The 22,708-nt window shown below is 46.6% G+C and overlaps 1 protein-coding gene across 3 annotated transcripts in view; it reads right to left on the bottom strand.

Moving 5' to 3' along the window:
- The window catches only part of HDLBP (high density lipoprotein binding protein), a 78,366-nt gene that overhangs the window by 55,377 nt on the left and 281 nt on the right, over positions 1-22,708 (bottom strand). Inside the window, exons 1-2 of one of the 3 annotated variants that reach the window (XM_031957471.1) lie at positions 1,114-1,171; positions 24-203 (exon numbers count right to left, since the gene is read on the bottom strand). The exons of 1 other annotated variant lie outside the window; for it this stretch is intronic. The gene's annotated coding sequence lies outside the window, so the exon portion shown is untranslated. Of the gene's footprint in view, positions 1-23; positions 204-1,113; positions 1,172-22,708 lie in introns of those variants that run through there. One more of the 3 variants, XM_031957472.1, reaches the window with a different exon arrangement.

The following is a 22,708-nucleotide window of genomic DNA, read 5'->3' as shown; positions in this document are numbered from 1 at the left end:
TTCCCTGCTCCCCCCTGCTGCACCTGAGGTCCCCTGCTGGGGCCACTGGAGGAACGCTCTTCTTTCTCAAGGGCACATTTCTCTGAGGACATGCTTGACTTTGGTTCTCCAGCCGCACTCCTGATCTGCTCTCTGCTGCTGTCTGCTTCCCCAAGCAGCTTCGACTCAACGGGGCCCTGTGGGTGATACTCAGTCTTCATTCCCTAGGAGACAACGATACTACGGCTTACAACCACACGAAGCGCCTGAGCGTTGGCAGTTAAAAGACAGACCTGTCGGGGGGAAATGAGAGCTCACTTCCCTCCGCCTAGCCCCTGCATCCCCAGCCACCGTCTGTCCGAGAATGACAGGCTCTGGGGAATGGACACCTGACTATGGTTTTCATCTACTTGGGTTTTCCTTTGTGGATGGTCAAACCAAAAAGTAGACTTGCTAGAGACTGCTGCACACGGTGGGATCTGCAAAGGGAATATCCAGCAGAGGGAATCACTCTTCAACAGAATTCTTCCTCAAATACTTCTGGAAGCATCTATAGGCCCATTTTAGGCTTCCCCTGAAACTGATCATCAGAAAGTGTGAACAAGGTTCCCTCTGTTCTAGCTCGAGGAACCTCTGATCATTTGGATATCTGGAGAGCAAACAGCTTAAGAGGAAGGAGGCATCATTCTGTCCTAACAAAACAAATACAATTGTAAAACCAATAAACCTAAGCAATGGAATCTTGATTCTCTAAATTTTTCTCTCAATTTTAATACGGCAAAGTGTCTATGGTGGAACAGCACTTGCTAAGGAGTGGCCGTTACCCCACATCACTGCCACATGGAATCATTACTTTGAGAGATAGCAAAGTATAGTGGAAAGTGAGAAAAGCCGGGTTCAAATCCTGCCTTGGACAGTTGTGTGCCGGCTAAGTCACCCAACTTCTCTAATCGGCTGTATTCACATCTACCAAATACAGGATTCGATTCAACGGCTTCTAAAACTATTCCCATTCTAAATTTATAATCCTAGGATCTTCAAGGATGTCCTTCATCTATGAGCTGATTCTCTTAATTGTTGAGGCTCTTTCAACCACTTTTTTTTGATAATAATGTCCGAGATTTTTTCCCACACCTTCAAGATCTTCTCCTCCTTCATATTCCTTGTGAATAAATCCCACATGACCTCACAATTGGGTCCCCTCCAACACGGATCTCTCTTTGTCCATTAGTTCTAATCACGCTGCTCTTCTTGATCTGTTCTCTGAGTGCTTCTTCTTCATCCCTTATAGCAAACCCAGGATGCCTGGTAAGAGGGGCTGCTTCTTGTAAATTTTTCCTTTTTATCTTTGTTGTGGAGGTCCCTGTTCTTTTCTTCTAAGTTCTAGGGAGCGTCTGTCTGGGTGTATTGCCAAACTTGCCTCAAGTCAATTTCAACACTTGGTTCTTGGGGCACTACCTGAGCAATCATCTCCTTCTTGGTAAGAATTTACAAATTACATTATTTTCTAATAATCCTTGGCTTGCTAAGGAAATAGTGTTTTCTGGCCGAGGTATCCTTGGTCTCTTTTGGCAGCTGGCTTATGTCATTTAAACTTCACTGTGAAATTTCTGTGATCTATGAACTTTCTTCCATCCATATCCCATTTTCTATCGAGAGGCAAGATAGAGTTGTTTTAATTGCGCCCCTTATTTTTTTCCCATTTATATTCTTTCTTCTAGCTTTCTAGTAATTTTGATCTTGGCTCTTAACAAGTTGGCAGTCTGATCATACTTCTACATAAGTAATGAGTCATTCCTCTTTGTTAGAATGTAATCAGAGAGAGGAAAAGGGGAGGAGAGAGATGTGAGTGCCGCCATGCCCAGGGCTGTATTCATGATACATCAGTGTGAGGCTCCCAGGTAGCCTCTGGGTCTGTGGCCTTCCACATCCTTGATCCTAAGCCATGTCTCATCCTGTCAGGTCTTGTTTGCTGACCAGGGGAAGATACAGTCAGACCAGTGCTTCATAACACTGATTTTGCAGCTATTAAAAAAAAAAAAAAAAAAAAAGCTTCAAGAAGAGAAGCAGTCAGGAGCCTACTGCAGCAATCTGAGTGAGAAGCGAGAAAGACCATGCCGAGCCAGGATGGCACTGGACAGGCAGGACACGGCAACTGCCTACAAATGGGGTGGGGCAGAGGGAGAAGGAAAAGAAAAATGACTGAGGCTGCAGAGCTGAGTAAGCAGGAGGGTGGCAGTGTCCTTGGCGGAAAGAGAGGGGAAGTAAGGAAGAGAGATTTCATCTGATATGAAGAATTACTAGCAATAAGGGAGAGATATAAGCAATATAGCTCAAGAGGAAGACTGAGGCTAGATATACAGATCTGGGGCTCCATCTGGAGACAATGGTTGGATCCATAGGGACTGACAGCACCTCTGAGGGAGAGTAGCCAAAGACAAGAGCGAGTGTGTGGATGGAAGGGAAAAACAAGCTCACTGGCTCGTGGCCAAGCAGGCCTAGATGGGCACATTCATGGCTGTACCTCTGCAGCTCCCATGTGCACATGCACACAAAACATACCGAGAGGCATGATGGGATTTTCTTGATGTCTTTGTGGTTCCATCAGCTTGAATGCTACCAGAGATGGCAACAATAATGCCAACAGCAAGAATAACAAAAGCAACAGCTTTTACATGGTGATGTTAAAACGGAGGAAGCACTTTTCTCTCTGTGCTTCACCCTAACACTGTGCGCTCAGTGTTGCAGCTAGGGCCATCTTTCACAGGTAAAGAGGGACAACACAGCTCTGAAGAGCTAAGGCAGGATCCCAACCAAATGAGATACTCATTTATGACTTGGAGGACGGCCTTCAAGAACTGCTGAGATTAAAAAAAAAACAACCAAAAACCCAAACTTATCATTCTTTAGGCAACCTAGTGACGAGCCTTCCAGACCTGAGCAGGAGTTGTAGAATGTCAGTGACAGGAAGCCTTCATTTGCGACCAGAGCTTTGTAAGGTGGGGTCAACCTCCATGACACAGTGAGCCACTGAGGAGGACTCTGGTAGAGCACATTAAGTAGGTTTTGGAAAAGCCAATTACTCATTTGGAACCTGCTTTAGGAGAAGCTCACCACTCATATTCTAAAAAGGAGGGAAGTTGTGTGGAAGGGAGCTCAGATGCATGCTTTATCAAAGAAATAGGGAAAAGAGTAAGAAAATCCAGAAACACACACACACACAAGTGGCCAGCATAAAAGGTCAAGAGATACAATCTACATTACAAAGCACCCGGAATATGTGGGGCATCTCTCCTGGTCTAATTCAAATATAGGTCTGGAGAATGAGGAATTCCATCAACAACAGTTACCATGTTCCCCGTTCAACTGGCTGAGCCCGGCCTGCTGCATTCAGGAAGACAAATTATCCTTGCCTTCAGAACCCAGATTAAAAGAGTAGTTTTAGAAAAGGGCTTAAAAATAAGGTAAATGTTCATGGCAAAACCCAGCAGCTCCTTTTGCTCTGCAAAGAAGCGGGAGCTGCATAATTTAACCTCAGAAAGAAGTTCACTTCCAGTTAGTAGGCAAATCATTACCCTTACAAAGAAGATAAATCAAACATTAATAAGAATGCCAGAGTACTGTGACAAAGGACCAGCCACTGGCTCCCATGTCCTTCCCCGCCTCCATTTTGGGAATGAAACACCACACCCATTCCTACTGTTCTACTATCCCTGCACCCAAAAGCTCAGAACTCAAGAGGGATGACAGAAGTCCTTCCAATCTGTCATAATTTGCACAGAGTACACAACCAAACCCTTCAAGTGCCTTTCAATAATTATTGTAAAGAAACTGATATTTTGAGGTAACATCAGACCAATCAATCTTTGTTCTCCGTACAAAGGCTGTGTGTATCCAAGGCAGCTGAAGTTAAAGCTGAGGAACAGCTGGGGAGAATGGCCCCCAAATACAAGGCAAGACTCCACTTCAATGCCAAGATTCTCACTATCCAAGAGAAGATAAATCTAAAAATTGGAATTCCCTTCGGAAGAGGAGGCCAGAAGCACCTCTCACATGCACTCTCCTCCTGGACCTCTATTTGCTAATTAAAAATCCACTCATCACAATCTTGAAACGTTATTACAAACCATTTCCACATGAGACAAAGAAAGGAACCTTATATGATAACAGAAATGGGGGGAGAGTCTTTCAACTAAGGTAGAAAAATTTTCCATAAGCAAAAGTTATCTTCTTAGTTCATGTTTACAAGCAAAGACCTTTGCTATGGATACAAAGCTTGCTAAAACCTGGGCAGAAACACTTAAGAATTTGAAAGCTAATCTGAAGCTAGCCAGCCAAATGAGGATTTTATGCTTTGCCACAGACCACAAAAGAAAACCCTCACCAAAGTCCAGAGAATCCTACTTATCTCCCACATGAGTATCGTAAGTCGTCAGGCAGCCCAGAAGCATTTAGTAAGAGTTTAAGGGAGACAGCTAGATGGCCCAGGGGATAGAGTACCAAGAGGACCTGAATTCAAATCTAGCCTCTTAACTAGACACTTAACTAGCTGTGTAATCCTGGGCAAATCATTTAAACTGACTGCCTTACCACCAAAATAGTTTGTGCCCTCAAGGGCCTTTAACCAGGGGAGACAATACACAAATAACCAGCTTAAGGAACAAAGGGTAGCAAGGGTACACTGTAAAAGATGGGATTTTTACTGACTGAATGAAGCGAGGAAGCTGTCAAGGGATGCAAGGAGAGTAAGCATTCTAGGCCTGGGGAACAGCCAAACAAGATAAGACCCTGAGCAATTTTTCCCTGTATTTGAGAACTGGCAGAAATGGAGGAAACCTCTCCGGACCCCCGTTCCATGAGAATGAGGCACTTTAAGGCAAGATCCCTGGAGACCGTCCACTGAAATCCAAGGATTCTGCAAGTTACAGCTTCGGTAAAGATTCTGATCACAGACCGTGCAGAGGAGTTATGGAGCTCCAACACCGGCAGGTGCCATCTTACATGGAGAGGAAGCAAGCCATGGCCTCCCATTCTGTGTCTTCAGCACATCATCTGGGTGAGTCTGGGCCTGCAAGTCACTGAGCCGCTCCCAGGCTCCAGCTGACTCTTTAGAGCTCCCCCAATCATCCACACAGACTAGTCAGGACCTACTACTCCAAACTCTGGAGAGTAGATCCACTTCTTTGGGGATTTCCTCTGGGCACATGCTGCTCAATGCAAACCAGCAAGAGAGAGGAGGGAGGAAGGAAAAGGACAAAATGGGTAGGGGGATAGGAGGCATACAAACCAGACATAACCAATCAGAAAGAAGAATCCAGGATCTCCCACACACTCCAACTAGCCAAGGCTGCAAAGGGGAAGAAGCAAGTCTACATCCTGGACAAGTGGTGTTGGGTAGTCAGAGAAAACCCAGGCTTGAGTCAACAGCCTTGCCTCTGAAAACCCTCCTCCTTCCAAGCTCTGACAAGGTAGGTGGCTCAGCAGAGGAGGAGAGGGATCAAAGGCCCTTCTCACTTTCTCCACAATTGTTTCTAAGCACTGATGGGAAGGATCTTGTCCACCAAAAAAAAATGACAAAAGTGGTTCATTATTGGACGCCAACCAAACTCAAATCCCAATCAGTGTCTATGCCTCCTGTGTTATATACAAGGCACCACAGGCTTCACTGTGGGGGTGACATGTTTTCACGGAGACGTGCCAGCTCCTGGGGTTGGAATTCCCTTCTTCACATATGCCTCACCCACCTGGGCAGCTATAAACATTTATGGAATTATTACAGCCAGTGTTTCTGATAAAAGCCTCATTTCTAAAATATATAAAGAACTGTGTCAAATTTATAAGAATACAAGTCATTCCCCAATTGATAAATGGTCAAAGGATATGAACAGACAATTTTCAGGTAATGAAATTAAAGCCATTTATAGTTATATGAAAAAAAATGCTCTAAATCACTATTGATTAGAGAAATGCAATTTAAAACAACTCTGAGGTACCACCTCACACCTCTCAGATTGGCTAGGATGAATGGAAAAGATAATGATAAATGCTGGACAGGGTGTGAGAAATCCGGGACACCAATGCATTGTTGGTGGAGTTGTGAAATAATTCAACCGTTCTGGAGAGCAATTTGGAACTATGCCCGAAGGGATATCAAACTCTGCATACCCTCTGACCCAGCAGTGCTAATACAAAGTCTATATCCAAGGAAATCATAAAAAGAGGGAAAAGAACCCACATATGCAAAAATGTTTGTAGCCCCTCTTTTCGGGTTGGAAAAGAATTGGAAAATGAGTAGATGCTCATCAGTTGGGGAAACGTAGGAATAAGTTATGATAGATGAAAGTAATGGAATATTACTGTTCTATAAAAATGATGAACAAGCTGGTTTTAGAAAAGCCTGGAAAGATTTACATGAACTGATGCTGAGCAAAACAAGCAGAATCAGGAATACTTTGTACACAGGCACAGCAAGACTGTGTGAGGACTAACTAGGAAAGTCTTGTTTCTTCTCAGCAGCTCAGTGATCAAAAGGCAATTCCAATAGAAAATATTGGAATAGAAAACACCATCTGCAGTCAGAGAGAGAAATATGGAGACTGAATGTTAAATCAACATATGCTATGTTCACTTTTTTTATTTCTTTTTTTTCTCTCATGATTTTTCCTTTTTGTTCTGATTTTTCTCTCCCAACATGATTCATAAAGAAATGTGTATTTTTTTTTAAATGGGGGCAGCTAAGTGGCGCAGTGGATAGGGCACTAGTCCTGAAGTCAGGAGGACCTAAATATAAATCTGGCCTCAGACACTTAACACTTCCTAGCTGTGTGCCCCTGGGTGAATCACTTAACCCCAATTGCCTCAGCAAAAATAAATAAATAAATAAAATTAAAAAATAATAATAAAAAAAGAATGTACATGTATAATCAGAAAAAAAATGAATAAAAATAAAATAAAACATGTATTGGGTGCCCACCATGTGCCAGGCAGTGTGCTCAGTGCTGGGGACACAAAGGTAAAAGCTAGCTCCTGATCTCAAGCAGCTCACAATCTAAGGAAGGAGAAAATAATGTGTTCGATGAACATGTTCAAACGACTGATGGTACAAGGAATCTGGAACAATCAGCAGAAAGAAGCCCCCAGAATAAGAGGGATTATGGATCTTTTCTACAAGATTCTCCAATGTTCCAAGGCTTGGTGCATCAGCACAAGGATATCTCCCAACACCAGAGACTGGAGGATCTCTCTTTCCCTATTCAATGTGGCCTCTGGACTCTGTCTCCTTCCCATCAGGAGGTAGAACACTTTGTGGTAAGCAGATATTCCTATGTTGTGATCATAATTCCTGATACATAATTCCTGTTACAATTATAATAAAAAGATAAAATGAGGTTCACTGGTAGATTTTCAAAAAAACTTGTAAGAGGATAGGAGAAGACAACTCATTTAAATGCTTTAAAGCAAAATTCTAATCTACTTTCAAATTAAATCAACCAAAACCAAAAACAAAAAAAAAAAAACCAAAGGGAAAGATCTTTATTTTCTATACTATCAAGTCAATTATGTGACAGTAAAGATGTGTTCTAAAGAGACCAGAGACACTGGTCTCTTGGCTCTTCATCTCTTAACTTTGGGCAAATGTTTGCCCCTGGCCTAGAGCACTCTCCCTCCTCAACTCCTGTCCTGGCTTCCTTCAGGTCTCAGCTAACATTCTATCTTCTACAAGGGGCCCTTCCCAATCCCCTTAATGCTGAAACTCTTCCTCTAGGGATGACCACCCCTATGTCCAGTGGATGAAGCTGTTTGCATGTTGTCTCCCCCAACAAATCCAAGAATTCGACTTTACTTTTGTATCCCCAGGTCTTAGCTCAGTGCCTAGCCCAAAGGAGACCCTTAATGCTTCCTGACTGCACAGTCTCACTTGGGAAAGAAAGTCTGACTGCTCCCGATGAAGCCCATCATCAAGAACATGTCTATTCTGCAAAGATAATTATATGTGTCATACACACACACACACACACGCACACCGAGATTCCTTCCCATACAAACCTAACAGATGACTCTGACCACCTTTGTGATAATGTGGCTTCCAGCATTCACCTCAGTCCACTTGCTCTAATCCAGTTGGTTTGACTATTTGTTTCCCTCCAAGCCATTGCAACACCCTCTTAAGCACATCTTTGGATAATGGATTGGAGTAGCCACCCACATGAACTCTGCCAATATTTCCCTGCAAACAACTTTAAAACACCTCAAATCAAACTTTGGAGTGACAACCAAAAAAGCTCAGGGGGAGAAATTTTTCTGGTCAGCTAGAAAAGTCTGTGACAGGAGTGGAGCCTGTCTGGAACCACATATGGCAGTGGCCTCAGGAATTCTCAGCCCAGAACAGATAAAAGGGTTGAACAACTAATCAGAATGAGATTACAGGGGACCTTCTGCTGGCATCGGGTACAGCTGGTACTGATTGGCAACTCTTATTTCCCACCCTGGGGTTTACAAGGGACCAGAAGTCCTGGTCACAGTTCCAAGGCAAAGAAAATACCAATGTTACTGGCTACAGGGGACCAGAGCACAGACTAGGAGAGCAATAACCTTCCCCCTCCCAAGATCACACTACTTTGGAAACCCCAAAAACTTGCAAACCTCCAGAACTAGCTCAGAAAACAGCAGCATGAAAAGGCCTGAAGCTTGGGACAGAATCCAACTTTAATATTTAAATATTTTTAATATCTAGTATTATTTTATAAATATTACTTTAATATTCAAAATGAATAAACAGTTTGGGAAAATGAGCAAATAACAAATGCCAAATTTAACCATAAAAAACTAGGGTGACAGGGAAAAATCAAGATATAAATTAAGAAGATGACAATGTGAAAATAGCTTCGAAAAATGATAATGAACCTAAGCCCAACAAGAATTCCTAGAAGAGTCAAAGAACTAAGAATATAGAGAAAAAATTGGGGGGGAAAAAAGAGAATTATTTGCTTGGTAAAAGAGATACACAAGAAAATAACACCTTAAAGAATAAAACTGGCAAATTGAGGAAAAGAGGCACAAAAATTCATTGAAGAAAAGAACTCCTTAAAGGAAGAAAAAAAAATAGGCTAAATGAAAGGGTACAAAAGTTTATTGAAACTAATTCCTTAAAAATTAGAATTGGTAAATGGAATCTAATGAATCCACAAGACATTAAAAAATACAATAAAATCAAAAGAATGGGAGAAAATAGATGAAAATGTGAAATATCTCATTGGAAAAAAAACTGATGTGAAAAATAGATCAAGAAGAAAGCCACAATCAAAGAAAAAACATACACATCATATTTCAAGAACTTATCAAGGAAAACTGTCGTAATATCTTAGATCCAGAGGATAAAATAGAAATTGAAAGAATTCACCAACAACATTCTGAAAGGTCCCAAAATGAAAATTCCCAAATTTTAGAGCTCCCAGATCAAAGAGAAGATCTTTAAAGCAGTAAGAACAAAATAAGGTGAACATTGTAGAGCCATAATTAGGATCATACAAGATTGGTAGCTTCCACATTAAAAGAACAGAGGCCTTGGAACACAATATCCTGGAAAGCAAAGGCGTTAGGATCACAAACAAAAATTATCTACCCAGCAAAACTGAGTAAAGTCCTTCAGGGGGGCAAATGGATATTTAATGAAATGGAGAACTTTTGATGTTCCTGTTGAAAAGACCAAAGCTGAATAAAAATCTAACACTTAAATACAAGGTTCAAGAAAAGCATAAAAAGGTAAATATGAAAAGTAATCAGGTGCGGCTAGGTGGTACGGCGGATGGAATAGCAGCCCTGGAGCCAGGAGAATCAGTTCAAAGACACTTGATATTTAGTAGCTATGTAAGTTACCCTGGACAAATTATTCAACCTCAACTGCCTCACTAACCAAAAAAAAAAAAAAGTAATTATGAGGGTCACAATAAAGTTAAACTGTTTATACTTGTGTACATGGGAAAATGATACATGTTACCCCTAAGAACTGTATCATCCTCAGGGTAGCTAGGGGGCACCATAGTGCCCAGAGCATTCCAGGTCTGGAGTAGGGAAGATTCCTCTTTCCAAGTTAAATCAGATACAAGCTGTGGAACCCTAGGTCGGTCCCTTCACCCTGTGTGCCTCAGTTTCCTCATCTGTAAAATAAGTTGGTACAGGAAATGGCAAATCATCCTAGTATCTTTGCCAAGAAGAATTGGGCATGCCTGAAGAATACAAAAAAAAAAAAAAAAAAAAAAAAAAAAAAAAAAGAATTTACGTAGATAAGAGGGTATGGATGTGAGTGGATTACACTGGAAGTTTTTTTTAAATTGGGGAAAGTAGGATGCAGTGGGAGGTGGGGGAAAGGAAAAGTAGAATGGGGAAATGTTTCTTATATAAAAGAAGTGGCCAAGGAAGTTTTTACAACGGAGAAGCTGTGGAAAAATAGGTCTACTAATGAACTATTGGTAGAGCAGTGAACTGACCCAACCATTCTGGAGAACCATTTGGAATCATTGCCTAAAGGGCTATAAAACTGTGCCTACCCTTTGATCCAGCAATACCACTCCTAGGTCTGTATCCCAAAGAGATCAAAGGAAAAGGCACAAAGAATATGCATGCAGACACACATGCTTCTTGTGGTGACAAAGAATTAGAAAACGAGGGGATACCCATCAATTGGGGAACGGCTGAACAAGCCGCAGCATATGATCATAATGGGGTACTACCGTTCTATAAAAGATGACAAGGGGGTTGTTTCTGAAAAATAAGCCAAAATCCCTATGAACTAATGCAAAGCAGAGTAAGAAGAATCAGGAGATCATTGTGCTCAGTAACAGCAATGTCACAATGATGTTCGGCAGTGAAAAACTTGGTTACTCTGATCAATACAATGATACGAGACAATTCCAAAGGATTCATGATGAAAAAATGTACCTCCAGAGAGAAATCCAATAAACTCCAAGTAAAAGTTGGAGTATAATTTTCTTACTGTCTTTATTTTCTTGCTGTTAAAAAATGGCTAACAGGTTTTATATGATCTCACATGTATAACTGATATTCCATTGCTTGCCTCCTAAGTGGATTGGTAGGGAGAGAATTTAGGAGTCAAAATTTAAAAAGAAAAGAATGCCAAAATAAAAAAAAACAATAAATTGAAAAATGATGAAAAGAAACACCTTTGCCGATCTTATTCCACTTTCTCTTTTTAGATCCCTTTAATTAGGATAGCCAATTTTAAGATCCTTAATCCCATTGGGTTTCCTTGGTCACTTTTTCCAAACCTACATGACTATGATTTTAACAATCAGAAGACTTCAGCTGTGATGAGAATAATGAGAATACATCTCTCTATAGCTCTGAAGTCTAATCCCCATTGAACCTTACAAAAGCTCTGTGGAGTACGGAGGCGATCCAGACAGATTAACTCAGAGAAGAAAAACTGGAGGAGAAGTCAATAGGAGACCCATCATGTCAAAGGCAAAACAAGCCTTGTTTCCCTCAGGCCCAGAAGGCAGAACCTCAGATGGAAAGCAGAAAGTTGCAGGTGGAGGAAGGGAATAAGCATTTTTAAACCTACTATGTCCCAAGCATTGTGCTAGGCACTTTACAATATTATCTCATTCAATGGAAGAAGCAGATTCCAGCTAGAAAAGAGGGGAAACTTCTTAACCAGACCTGTCTTTCTACAAGGAAAATGAGCTAGCTGTCATGGGAACTTCATTAGCCAGCTGCTGCTGGGTGAGTCTGTTAAAGGGATTTCTGCTCAATTAGGCATGACCCTGGTGACTTCTGAAGTCCCTTCCAAACCTGAGGTTCCATTTTACAGAGGAGGAAACCGAAGATTAGATTAGGGGAAAGGAAGAACAATGATTTGCCCCAATTCATATAGTGAGCAAGTAGCAATACAGCTCTAAGCTGAGGCAGCACCCCCAATCCATCACCATTGCCTCCTTCTGCTGGGAAGATGGAGATGTACCCTGTAATCTATAGCCTCTGCATAATGGGGCTCCCTGTGTTCTCACACCGAGAGTAGGTCACAGTAATGGGCTGCCGTAAACATGTCACTTCCACCCACACTGGTGGAAATCTGCTCATTATAGCATGGTGCCTCCGGAGGATCTGGACAAATATTGGCGTCCCAACTATGCTGCAAAAACCAACCCTCCACTAGCTCCAAACCCAGACTGTGGCACCAAGACACAGAAAGCTCTCCACGTTGCAGATAAGCCACAATAAATGGCTAATAAACAAGATGACCGCAGGCTACACACACCAAAGCACTGCCGATCACACTGTGATCACTGAGCTGGCACTGGAAGGGAACTTCGGGGTCGGCTGGGACAAGCCCCTCATTTGTCTAATGAGGAAACTGAGACCCACAGAGGTTGAGTCCCTTGGTCACCAAGGTAGACCCGGGATCACATGGACCTGCCATCCCACAAATCAGAATGATCTCGGCCTGAAAAAGCCCAATGGATGAGAGGGGGGGATGCAGGGCCAGGCTGAGCACTCGGTCCCAAGGCTACCTACACTGGCTCTTGCTAAGCCACTTTCCCCAAACTCAGGGTTTCAAGCAACGTGAATAAGCATTCTATGAAAAATGCTGACACTGCTGATGCTGGGAAGGCAGCCGTGCTCTGGGAAGGAGCCGGGGACTTGGGGACGGAGGCAGACCTAGCTCTGCCAGGCACTCCACTTGTGACCTCATCTGTAAAATAAGACCTCCAGTGCAGTTCTGGAAATAGTCTTGCTGTGGCCGAGACCCTTAGGAGAAGTGACCACTTTTCCATTTTTTCTTTGCTCGCCATAGTTGCAATGTCCCCGCCTTTGTCTCAGGGGAATTCCGTAATCCAGACTCCACACCCCTGCCTCCCAACCAGCTTCTGTCGACACTTTCCAAGCACAAAGTGCTCCTTGGACAGACTGGTTTGGGACCAACTAAGATGACTCAGTAATGAGCACTTCTGCTTCATGTCTAGGTAGTAAAACCAGTCATGGCCCACATTTCAAAGGCCTGAAATACCAACTTTCTGGGGCTGGTCTGGGAGATCTTAGGAAGAGGAGAGCCTCCAGAAAGCATGAGCAAGACACCTAACAGCCCTCTGAGGACTTCTTTCACAGTAGCCCAATAGCCCTAGCCTGAAGGTAACAGTGGGATACAAACCGTATCCTCCAATACCCCATGGATGCAGAAGCCTCTGAAGTCCCCGACATTTTTTTTTTTCTTTAAATTCATCAGAGCATCTCTTTACCCACCCATTCCAAAGTGAGACTACCTGGCAGTCTTGTTAGCAGGGGCAGGAGAAGAGGGATCAATGAAGCACCAGCTCTATCTGTCTTTGGAAGGGGCCCAGAATCCAAATTACAGAGCCTTTCCAGTTTCCCCCACCAAGTACCACCAAGAGGACTGGCAAGGTCAGCCTCCCAGTGCCTCTCTTTGGAAACCAAGCACCTGCTGCTATCTTGACGCTACCCTGAAACAGTCCAGTCACTCTCCCCACTCCAAGGAATAGGCTAAGAAGGACAAGAAGGAGTTCACTCACCTCCCGGGCCAGGTGTTCGTGGGAGTAGAGAGAGGAGCTCTGCCAGCCTTGGCCAAGTGCTGTCTGTTCTGGGAACAAAGAACTCTGGTCTCTAGGGCTACCCCTTCCAAGAGCAATTAAGAGAATTAAAAACTCTGTTTCCAAAGCAAGAAACACTTCATTCTTCAGGCACTCTCAATTTTGCCTCGTATTTGCCAAAAAGCCAAGCCAGAACTCCAACACCTTTCTAATTTTCGCTCCAATTAGCTATAAAAGCTCAAAGCTGAAATAAACAGAATTACAGTGATTTTCAATTCTGAGATCTCCCAGCTCAGCCCCAATCTTTTTCTGAAATGTCCTGTGGGACACGTGGCCCTGCCACAGCCACACACACACACACCACAAAGCTCACAGTTGTGAAAACCAGGGAGATGGAGGCCAGCAGACAGCACCTTCCTGAGCAGAAACCCCCCTTTCTGCATTTCTAACCATGGAGCAGGGGGAATTTTGAAAAAAATGTTTAAATAAAGAAACCTTAAGGTGTTGGGAGGTACCAATAAAGGCCACCCCAAGAAGGCCTACTATGCGCCAGGCTCTGTGCCAAACCTCGAGGGGAGAGAACAAAAGAAAAGTTCCCTCAGGGAACTCAGATTAGAAAACCAAGCACATCCCCCCCCCCCATCTCAGCAGTCCCCAGATGGGGACAGAAGGGGAGCCACAAGCAATGACTCGAGTTCATTATGGGCTTTTACTCACTATCTACCACAGGAAAGAAAACCCTGCTCTAAGTACAAGCCATTTAGACGTTGCACCCCAGGGTTTGGTTGTTATATGAAGTCTAAGTCAAAAGAGAAGACAAAGTCATATAGTTAAGCACAATCTGTTAATTTTTATTGTTGGGGGATGGAAGAAAAAGAATCAAAAGCTTTCAAAAGCGCTCTGGGCTCTTCTGCAAAAAGGCTACAGAGAAACACGGGGGTGGGGGTGGGGGGGTGGGAACGGACTCTTTTAACTTCAAGGGTGGGGAGGATCCACTGCTTCATCAAGAAAGGCCTTCCTTCAAGACTTTCCTGCTCTTTTTGTATTACTTTGGTTCCTTCTGGGCCACAGACTCTCTTCCCCAGCTCCCTGAAGGCCACATGTTGTAGCAACCTTCCTGACACCATGCAGGGCTCTCGGGGGCTGCCGATGCCGCCCTCCGATAGGCCAGAAGTGGTTGCCAAGGAGGAGGTTGCTACCAGCGTGCCTGCTGAGAGAGCCTTGTGTTTCCTGGGAGTCAGGACCCCAACTCCACAGTTTTCCCAAAGCTATTCACCCAAGAGCTCTTAACTTGGGAACAGGGAGCTCCAATCCCATCTTTGCACCTGCTCCTGGCTCTGGATAAAGCCAAGGGAGGTTCAGGAACTGGGAAGCACAAGGCATGCGGCTACCACTTCATGCCCAAGTTTGCAGAGACTGGGGAGAAGGGGGAAGCAGCTGTGTAGCAAAGCCTCACCCAGCACCTCAAACATGAAGGAGACCTCTGAGTTCCCAGGGATCTCGTTTTCAGAGCCAGACTCACTATGGGGCACCTAACTGTCCCTCGCCAGGTCACACAATACACTCCTCCAGTTGGCCACGGACCAGCTCCCTAGGACCAGGCAAGTCCCAACGCGGGGCCCAAAGTAGCCACAATCCTGGGGTTCAATTGGTCCCAACATCTCCAGGACTCTCCAATTCTTCCCACCTGCTCCTCTTGCAACCTTTTTTTTTTTTTTTTTTTTTTTAAAGGACACCACCTTTCTCCTTTTCAACCCCACTTAACACTCCCATCACTTTGGACTGTCATTCTCCTTCCCATTCCCACCACTTACTGCTCTACTCCAGAAACCCAGGACTTTCTCCATCTTCCAGTTGGACAGACCAATCACAAAGCTCTAACCATGGCCCTCCCCTGTGATGCTTTCCCATGATCAAGTAAATGAAATCTAGACACCCTCACTCCCCTTCGGGCACACAAGGTGGTCCAGAAACTACCCCTTTGCCACCTTTGTCCCTCCCCTCCCCTTTACTGTCATTACTGAAGTCGCCAAAGGTCATCGTCCTTATATTCCCCTCTTTCCCGAGTCCTTCCCAGATGCTCGCCACTTCTCTGAGCATTCTGGCCTTTTCCCAAACACAGTCCAATTTGCTTGGGGAAGATTTGCACACACCAGCCTTCTCCTCAGTCTCAAATGGAAACCCACCTCCCTCTCTCAGGCCAGCATTGGGGGCTGTATGCGTACCACCCAGATCCAGGGAGTCTGATCTTTCACAACTGACCAACCAGCTTCAATACTTCCTCTCTCTCCTAACTCAGCAGCTCTAAGACAGTTTCTGACCAAACCTGTTGGGGTCCATTTCAGACACTTGTGCCTGGAAGATGTTATCACAGAAGATGACCTCAAAGGTGAGGCTAGCTGCACAGCAGAAAGGATCAGCCGGTCCCAACTCCCCAGGGCTTAATTAAGCCTGGAAATAGGTACCGCCACTCATTTCGTTCCCCAAACTGGGTTCAGAGATGAAAAGGTCCTGGTACCTTAGTCCTCTCTATTCAGATCCTAATAATCTCAAGGATCAAGATCCTTTCCCAACATTGGGACACTCCCATGATGGAAAATAGGTTGCGTGTGATCCCGGGTGGCCCAAGGATATGGGCCAATCCAACAAACCAGTTGTCTGCAACAATGTCAGTTTCTATACCCCAGTGACACAGAACTCAGGGTGCCTGAGATAGCAAGAGGGGGCTTCCTGGGTGCTTCCTTCCATTTCTGCTATGACCTCCAGTCCCTCATCATCTCTCTAACCTCTTCCCCACCCACCCCAACCACCATAACACTGTCTAGAAGCTGGGGCATGTAGTCTGACAAAGAACACTCACAATCAGAGGATCACCAAACCTGGCCCTGCAAGGAACCTGTGGAATCCTCTAATGGTGGTGATCTCTTTCACAAACAGGCCACTAGAAACCCTGAGGGGTGAAGGAACTCACTGCTGTCACATTCCGAGGGCAAAGGACAGGACCCTGGGAGCCACCCCCCCCACCCCGTGTCCTATAGGTGGGGTATAGAACAGGCCCGTGGACCCCTAGCACAACCACTGAATTCTGATCAGAATCAGAAGCACAGAATCTCAATCCAGTGGGTCACAGGCAAACCAATGACAGTCCACATGGTTCCTGCTGGAACACACGGGGCTTCTCAGAGGGAGGAGAGCAAACACTGGGAGGGGAATCTTCACATGTGATTCATGAGAGCTTTCCACCACATCATTAGGTCTGCAGATCGCTACCCAATATGGACGAGGAAGCCTTCCACCTGCAAGCTACCTGGGCCTCATCCAGCCAGAGAAGAAAGGGCAAGTATTCCCATTTGTCAGCAATCATTCAAGTCAATAAGCATGTGAGATGGGCACAGCCCCAGCCCCCAGGAGCTCACATTCAATGGGGGAAAAGGCACAAAAGGGAACTGAAGGGATGGAGGGGCCAAATCTGGGTCTTCCTCAGTCACCATGTGTGGTACTTGCCACACAGAGGCAAAGCAGATAAATGAGTTTCAAACAGCCTCTTCTTGGGAAGGGACAAAAACAACGCCCCGGAAACAGGACATGGCAGCAGGCGTGGACACCGGGCAGGGTATCGCAAGGGTCGCTTTCTCCTAGAAATCTCCATGGTTTTTCCAAAGACTGATGTCATGTCACAAACACACGGCGGGTTTTAGGAAAGCCAGGGGCTAGGCCTGGCTAGCCAAGGGCGTCACTGGTATTTGCCCTGCCTGCCGCTCAGGCTTCAGATGCTCAGGCTTCTGCCTTGAGCTCATGCTACCTCAAGTCTTTGCTAACTGAGCTGAGCACCAGCCTTCATTGCGGTTTCTCAGGAACCTGAGAAGCACTGAAGAGGGAAAGCCATTGACCCAAGGGGAGGGGCATACGCTAAATGAAGCCTGCCAGGTCCAGGTCCTCTCTCCCTACCCCTGCAGGATAGAGCTCACAAGATTCCTCAAGGCAAGAAGAATCTTTCAATCCCCAGCCAATCACTTAAGCCCATTATACGGGCAGTGCCCCAACAGAGCCAAGAACACAGACTCCAGCGACCACCGATGACAAAGGACTCTTCAGGAAGTACTTGTCATCAGGACAAGAACAAAGGCACATAACAGGGAAGAGTCAGTGACAAGGGCAACGTGACAAGGTGACAAGGTTCAGGCCCATCCCAAACTAAAGAAGAGGACTTGGAAGTAGCAGCTCTGGAGCTGGATGGTGGATAGAACACCAGGATTGGAGCCAGGAGGCCCCGAGTTCAAATCCAGTCTCAAGACACTTAGCCCATCCTAGCTAGATATGGACAAGTCCTTTAACCCCAGTTACTTTGCAAAAATAAATAAACAAACAAATAATGTATTTAAGATCTGTGGTTCTTTGTATTCTCTCTGACATTTGCCACAACTGTGTGATGAAAGAAAAAAAAGGAAGAAGATGAAGAGATGGAGCTGGTGGGGATCAGAAGGAGGAGGAGCCCCATTTGGTAGTTATTTCACAGGTGGCCACTGCCAAAAACACATATGGCCTTCTGACCAACCTGGCAGGCCTGAGTTCAGAGCACTTAGCCTGGGTGGGTCTCTGACATGGCAGCCAAGCTCTTCTGACTTAGAGCTTCACAAGACTGGGGGAAACCAAGGCAGGAGGGGGCTTGCTTGAATATGGGCACACTGAGCAGCAGCAGGGCTAAAGAGCCAGCAGCAGGAGAGAGAGAGCCCTCATTCAGGATCACTGAGATACCCAGGCTTGGACAGATCAGCACAGACTGGATAAAAGCAGCTGAAATCGAGCAGCCCTTTTTCCAGTCTTGTTCAGATAGGAAGATCCGGTCTCAAAAACCCCAAAAGAGCCTGGTCTCTCTTGGCCACTCCTCAGGCCTAGCAAATTAGCCAGCCCTTCATTGTTCATGGTCCTAACCGGGTACCACTCTGGAAGAGAAGTGCACGGGGTGGGGAGGGTGGGGGGGTCAGAGTTCCTGGCCTCTGATCTCTGTCCCTTCCTGCTCACCAGCACGTCCTCCACCAATAAAGATCTCAATAGAGTGACAGGCAAGTTCAGGAGCCGCTGTGGTCAGAAGCATTAATCCCCTACTGGGGGCCAAGACCCAGGGATAAAGCTCTTTAAACCTGGCTAAGCTGTCCCTCGCATGGAAGACACAGTCCAGCACAGGCCGTCCTCGGGGGAGGTGATAAGAGGCAGGCAATCTTTTCAATGAGATCTCTTTCGAATGTACTGCTGCCTTTAGATAAGGGCACAAAATACAGTAATTATTAATGCCAAGAGAAGTTACTTATTAAGCCTAAATTTATTTAGCTTTGCTAAATAATGACAGTAGCCTTTACACAAAAGGGATCCTTGCTGATTTTCCCACACCAAAAATGGTGGATGAATGGCAGCAGCAGAGGCTAAGCAGATTGGAGGATGAAGGGGAAGGTTCTGATCCAGCAGGGCCTTTTGGGTAGATGAGATCCCATCATTCTCAGATCTCACACTCTGCTCACCCCAAGGGTGATCACGCAAGAAAGCCTGAGTAACCTCACGGAGCAGGGGGTGCCCCATCCAACCCAAGGGTGGTGCCCAAAACATCGGCTAAGGCAACTGCAGGTGATGACGAGCTGAAAGCTAGATTGCACCGCTTGAGTTCTGTAAGCCGATGATTTTGTATGGCCCTTGAACCATGTTATAAATATGCAATAGTCCTTGACAGAAAAAAGGTTCTTTTCCAGGACCTACAGGCTCCTGCAATTCTTGAGAGCTGTCAGAGCTGTCACAAACATGCTTGGATTCAAAAGGACAAAAGCAGGTCAGCCAGTCAGCGCACATGGGTGATGGGCTCACTCACCACGGGCCAGGTGCTGTGCTAAGTGCTGAGGCAGCATCTGACCCCATTCTGATCAGGCGATGGAGGGCACTGATCCCATACATGGAAGGACAAAGGAAAAGAGCAAGGGGAGCCAGGGCCTGCCCAGGAGATGAGTGGGGTCCAGAGTGGGGACACTGAGAGAGTCTGAGAACAACAGAGGTGGGGAGAGTGAGGAAAGAGAGAGAGAGACAGAGACAGAGAAAGTGATAGAGAAAGGAGGAAAAAAGACAAAGAGAAGAACAGAGAGGACAGGAGGGGGGGGAAGGAGAGAGAGTGACAGAGAAAAGAAGAGATGGGGGCTGAGGGAGAGACAGGGAAAGAGAGGAACAGACTTGGCAGCCTGTCTGAAACTAGATCGGGCTTTGATGTACAACATTTTGTTAAATCCAGGGGGAAAAAAATCATCTCAAAAACTGGGTGGACCAATTGAATTTGATCCAAGATGGCAAATGTGCCTGAGGGCTTCTACAGCAGACATTTGCAAGAAGGCACAAGCAACTCCACGGGCTCTACCTTCCATGTGAAAATGCCTCCAAAACAAAATGAAAGATTCTCTCACAGAGTTCCTGGATCTGGTAATTAAACAATATTCTGAGGTTCCACTGTATTTCACAAAAGAAAAATAAATGATTGCCTAAAGGAGAATAAGCAAAAGCATGAAGGATGAGACTCTGCTCACCTCAGCTATTAGATTAGTCAACCAGCATTAGAAGGAGGCTGCTGGCTGCCAGGTCTGGTGCTAAGGGCTGAGCAGACAAAGGCACAGGGGAGTCCCTGCCCTCAAGAAGTTTATATTCTAGAGAGGGCACAAACAACTCCATACAAACAAGACTGAGACAGGTTAGGGGGCGGGGGAGGGGGAGAGAAGATGGCAAACTGATAAAGAGAAGGACTCCAGAGTTAAGGGGGAGTAATGTCCTAATTCCTTCTCCAAGGAGGTAAAAGGTCAGGGCCTAGCAGGAGGCTAATATTTGATGATGCAACAACCGGAGGCCCAAGCTCCAAAGTATACACTGGAAAAAAAAAAATCATCTAATTCAGCATCAAACTAAAGCTAACATGACCCAGATAAGGAGGCAGAAAAGCAGGAGTGAAGGACTTTTCAATGAAAACCAGGGACCAAACGAGCCTCAGGATGGGAGCTGGCCCCAGCCTGGCCACAGGCAAGCTCCAACAGTGATTATTCAAATCAAAGGGCTACTTCTTGCCAGTCCCAATCGTGACCTGGTCCACATCCACAGACCAGACACTGCCTTCATTTCTCCCCACCATGCTCCTTCTTGAAACTTCTTTTCCTTGGAAGTTCCCGGAACTCCTACCTCTGCCTGGGGCAGGATCTCATCACTCCCAAAACCTGCTGCAAAGTTATCAATGATTTTTATTTTCCAAATCCACAGCCTCTTCTCTGTCCTCATCTCTGGGACCTCTCTGCAGTTTTCAATGCTGTGGCTCATGCTCCCCTCTGCTGGATCCTCCTCCAGACCAGGCCCTTTAATGCCAGATATCCCTGGTCGGGGGGAAGGGGGTGCTCTCCTGGACTTCCTCCTTCCTCTCCTTCTGTCCCACGTCACTTGGTGATTTCATCAGTTTCCCCCGATGCTGCTAACCCTCAAACCTATTTATCCTGGCCCAACTTTTCTGCTGACCTTCAATCTCGAATCTCCAAGTGCCTACTGGACATCCAGAGACAGCTTAAACTCAACATGAACAAAACAGAACTCATTCTCCCCTACTGCTCTAGAGGACGCAGGCTCCGACCTGGAAGTCATCCTGGACTCCCCCCGTCTCTCACTTCCCATATCCAAGGGGGGGGCCAAGACCTGTGGCCTTCACCTTCACCATTAGGGTCTGATTAAGTCACCACCTCCTCAATAAACTGCAGCAGCTCCCTATGAGCTCCAGAACATAACCCGGCTCTCTCCTCCCCATCACATGGGGGCACTAACCTCCTGGCTGTTCTGCCTACTGACCCCATAGGTTCCTTTACGTTTCTCCATCAGCTCACTATTCCTTTTCTTGTACACAGTCACTTTCGCGTCGTCTCCCTCATTAGATGTGAGCCTCTCTGTATTCCCAGCCCTCACATAAGCTGCTCACGATTGAGCCCATCATTGAGCACAGTACCGGGCACATAGGGAGTGCTTAACAAACGCTTGCTAACTGACCACACTAGGACAGAGGAAGAGGGAGCCAACACTCACAAAACGGCTCACAGGAGACCTCTTTATAAGGGCAGGGCACAGAACGTTAACAGGGACCGCCGCCACGCAAAGCTATGGGATGGCTGTGAAGAACTGGCTCCCTCCCTGCCAGAACGCTCAGGGCCCACGGGAAGCCTCCACGCCGGGGGCGGTGGCTCTCCCCCAGCCCGCGTCTCAGCTGCTCAGGGCTGCTGGCCGGAGGTCCCGGCCCTGGCGCGGCTGGAAGAGGGGCCGCCTGCCGGCCAGAGCCGGCGCAGGAGGCCCGCTCGCGGACACGCCAAGTCTAGCCCAGAAGACAGAGCACCCACTCCCCGAAACAAGACGACAAAAAGGGCGGAGGCAAAGCCAGAGACCGCCGGCCCCCAGCTCCCCTTAACTCCCTCCGGACAAAAGGGGGAGGCTCTGGGGGGGCCACCAGGAGGGTGGGGGCCTGGCGGGAGAACAAATAACTGAGCATTTTTCACGAGACGGGAGGGGGTGTGGTTTAGACTGGGGCTGATCAGCACCCACACCTTAGGACAGCTCTCCTAGGGCGTAGGAAGGGGAAGCAGAGGGGGCGGGCCCATGGGCCCCTCCCCTAACAGCTGGGTGTCCGGCAGGTCTAGTCCCGCCTGCCTCAGTTTCCTCCCCGGAACAACGGGGTCAGACAGGGCCGCGCCACCAAGCCCGCTCTGCCCGGCCCCGCCTCCTGCACCCTCCAGGGCCCGGCTGGAGCCCACCCCCGAATAACCGCCCCATCACTCGGGACCCACGACGACCCTCCCACTTTCCCAGTGGGGAAACTGAGGACAGGGGGAGGAGAGCCTCGGCCTCTGCCCTTCGGCCGCGCCCCGCGGGCTTCTCCCAGAGCCAGGGCCGCGGCGCTGCGGGAAAGCCGATGAACAGGTGGGGAAACTGAGGCGGGGCGGAGGCCTTCCCGCGGCGGGGAGCGCGCCCCGAGGCCGCCCAGAAAGGGGCACAGGAGGGCAGAGGCCCCGACCCGGCCCGACTCTATGGGGCCCGAGCCGCCCCGCCACTCCCGCGTGACCGGCCCCGGCCAATGGCAGCCGGCCGCCGACCATAGAGCGCGCCGGAGCGGGAGCTAG

The sequence above is a fragment of the Sarcophilus harrisii genome, chromosome 3 (assembly GCF_902635505.1).
Source record: "Sarcophilus harrisii chromosome 3, mSarHar1.11, whole genome shotgun sequence".
NCBI lineage: Eukaryota > Metazoa > Chordata > Mammalia > Dasyuromorphia > Dasyuridae > Sarcophilus > Sarcophilus harrisii.
The sequence above is the reverse complement of the archived record's forward strand: the minus strand, read 5'-3'. Positions and strand labels throughout refer to the sequence as shown.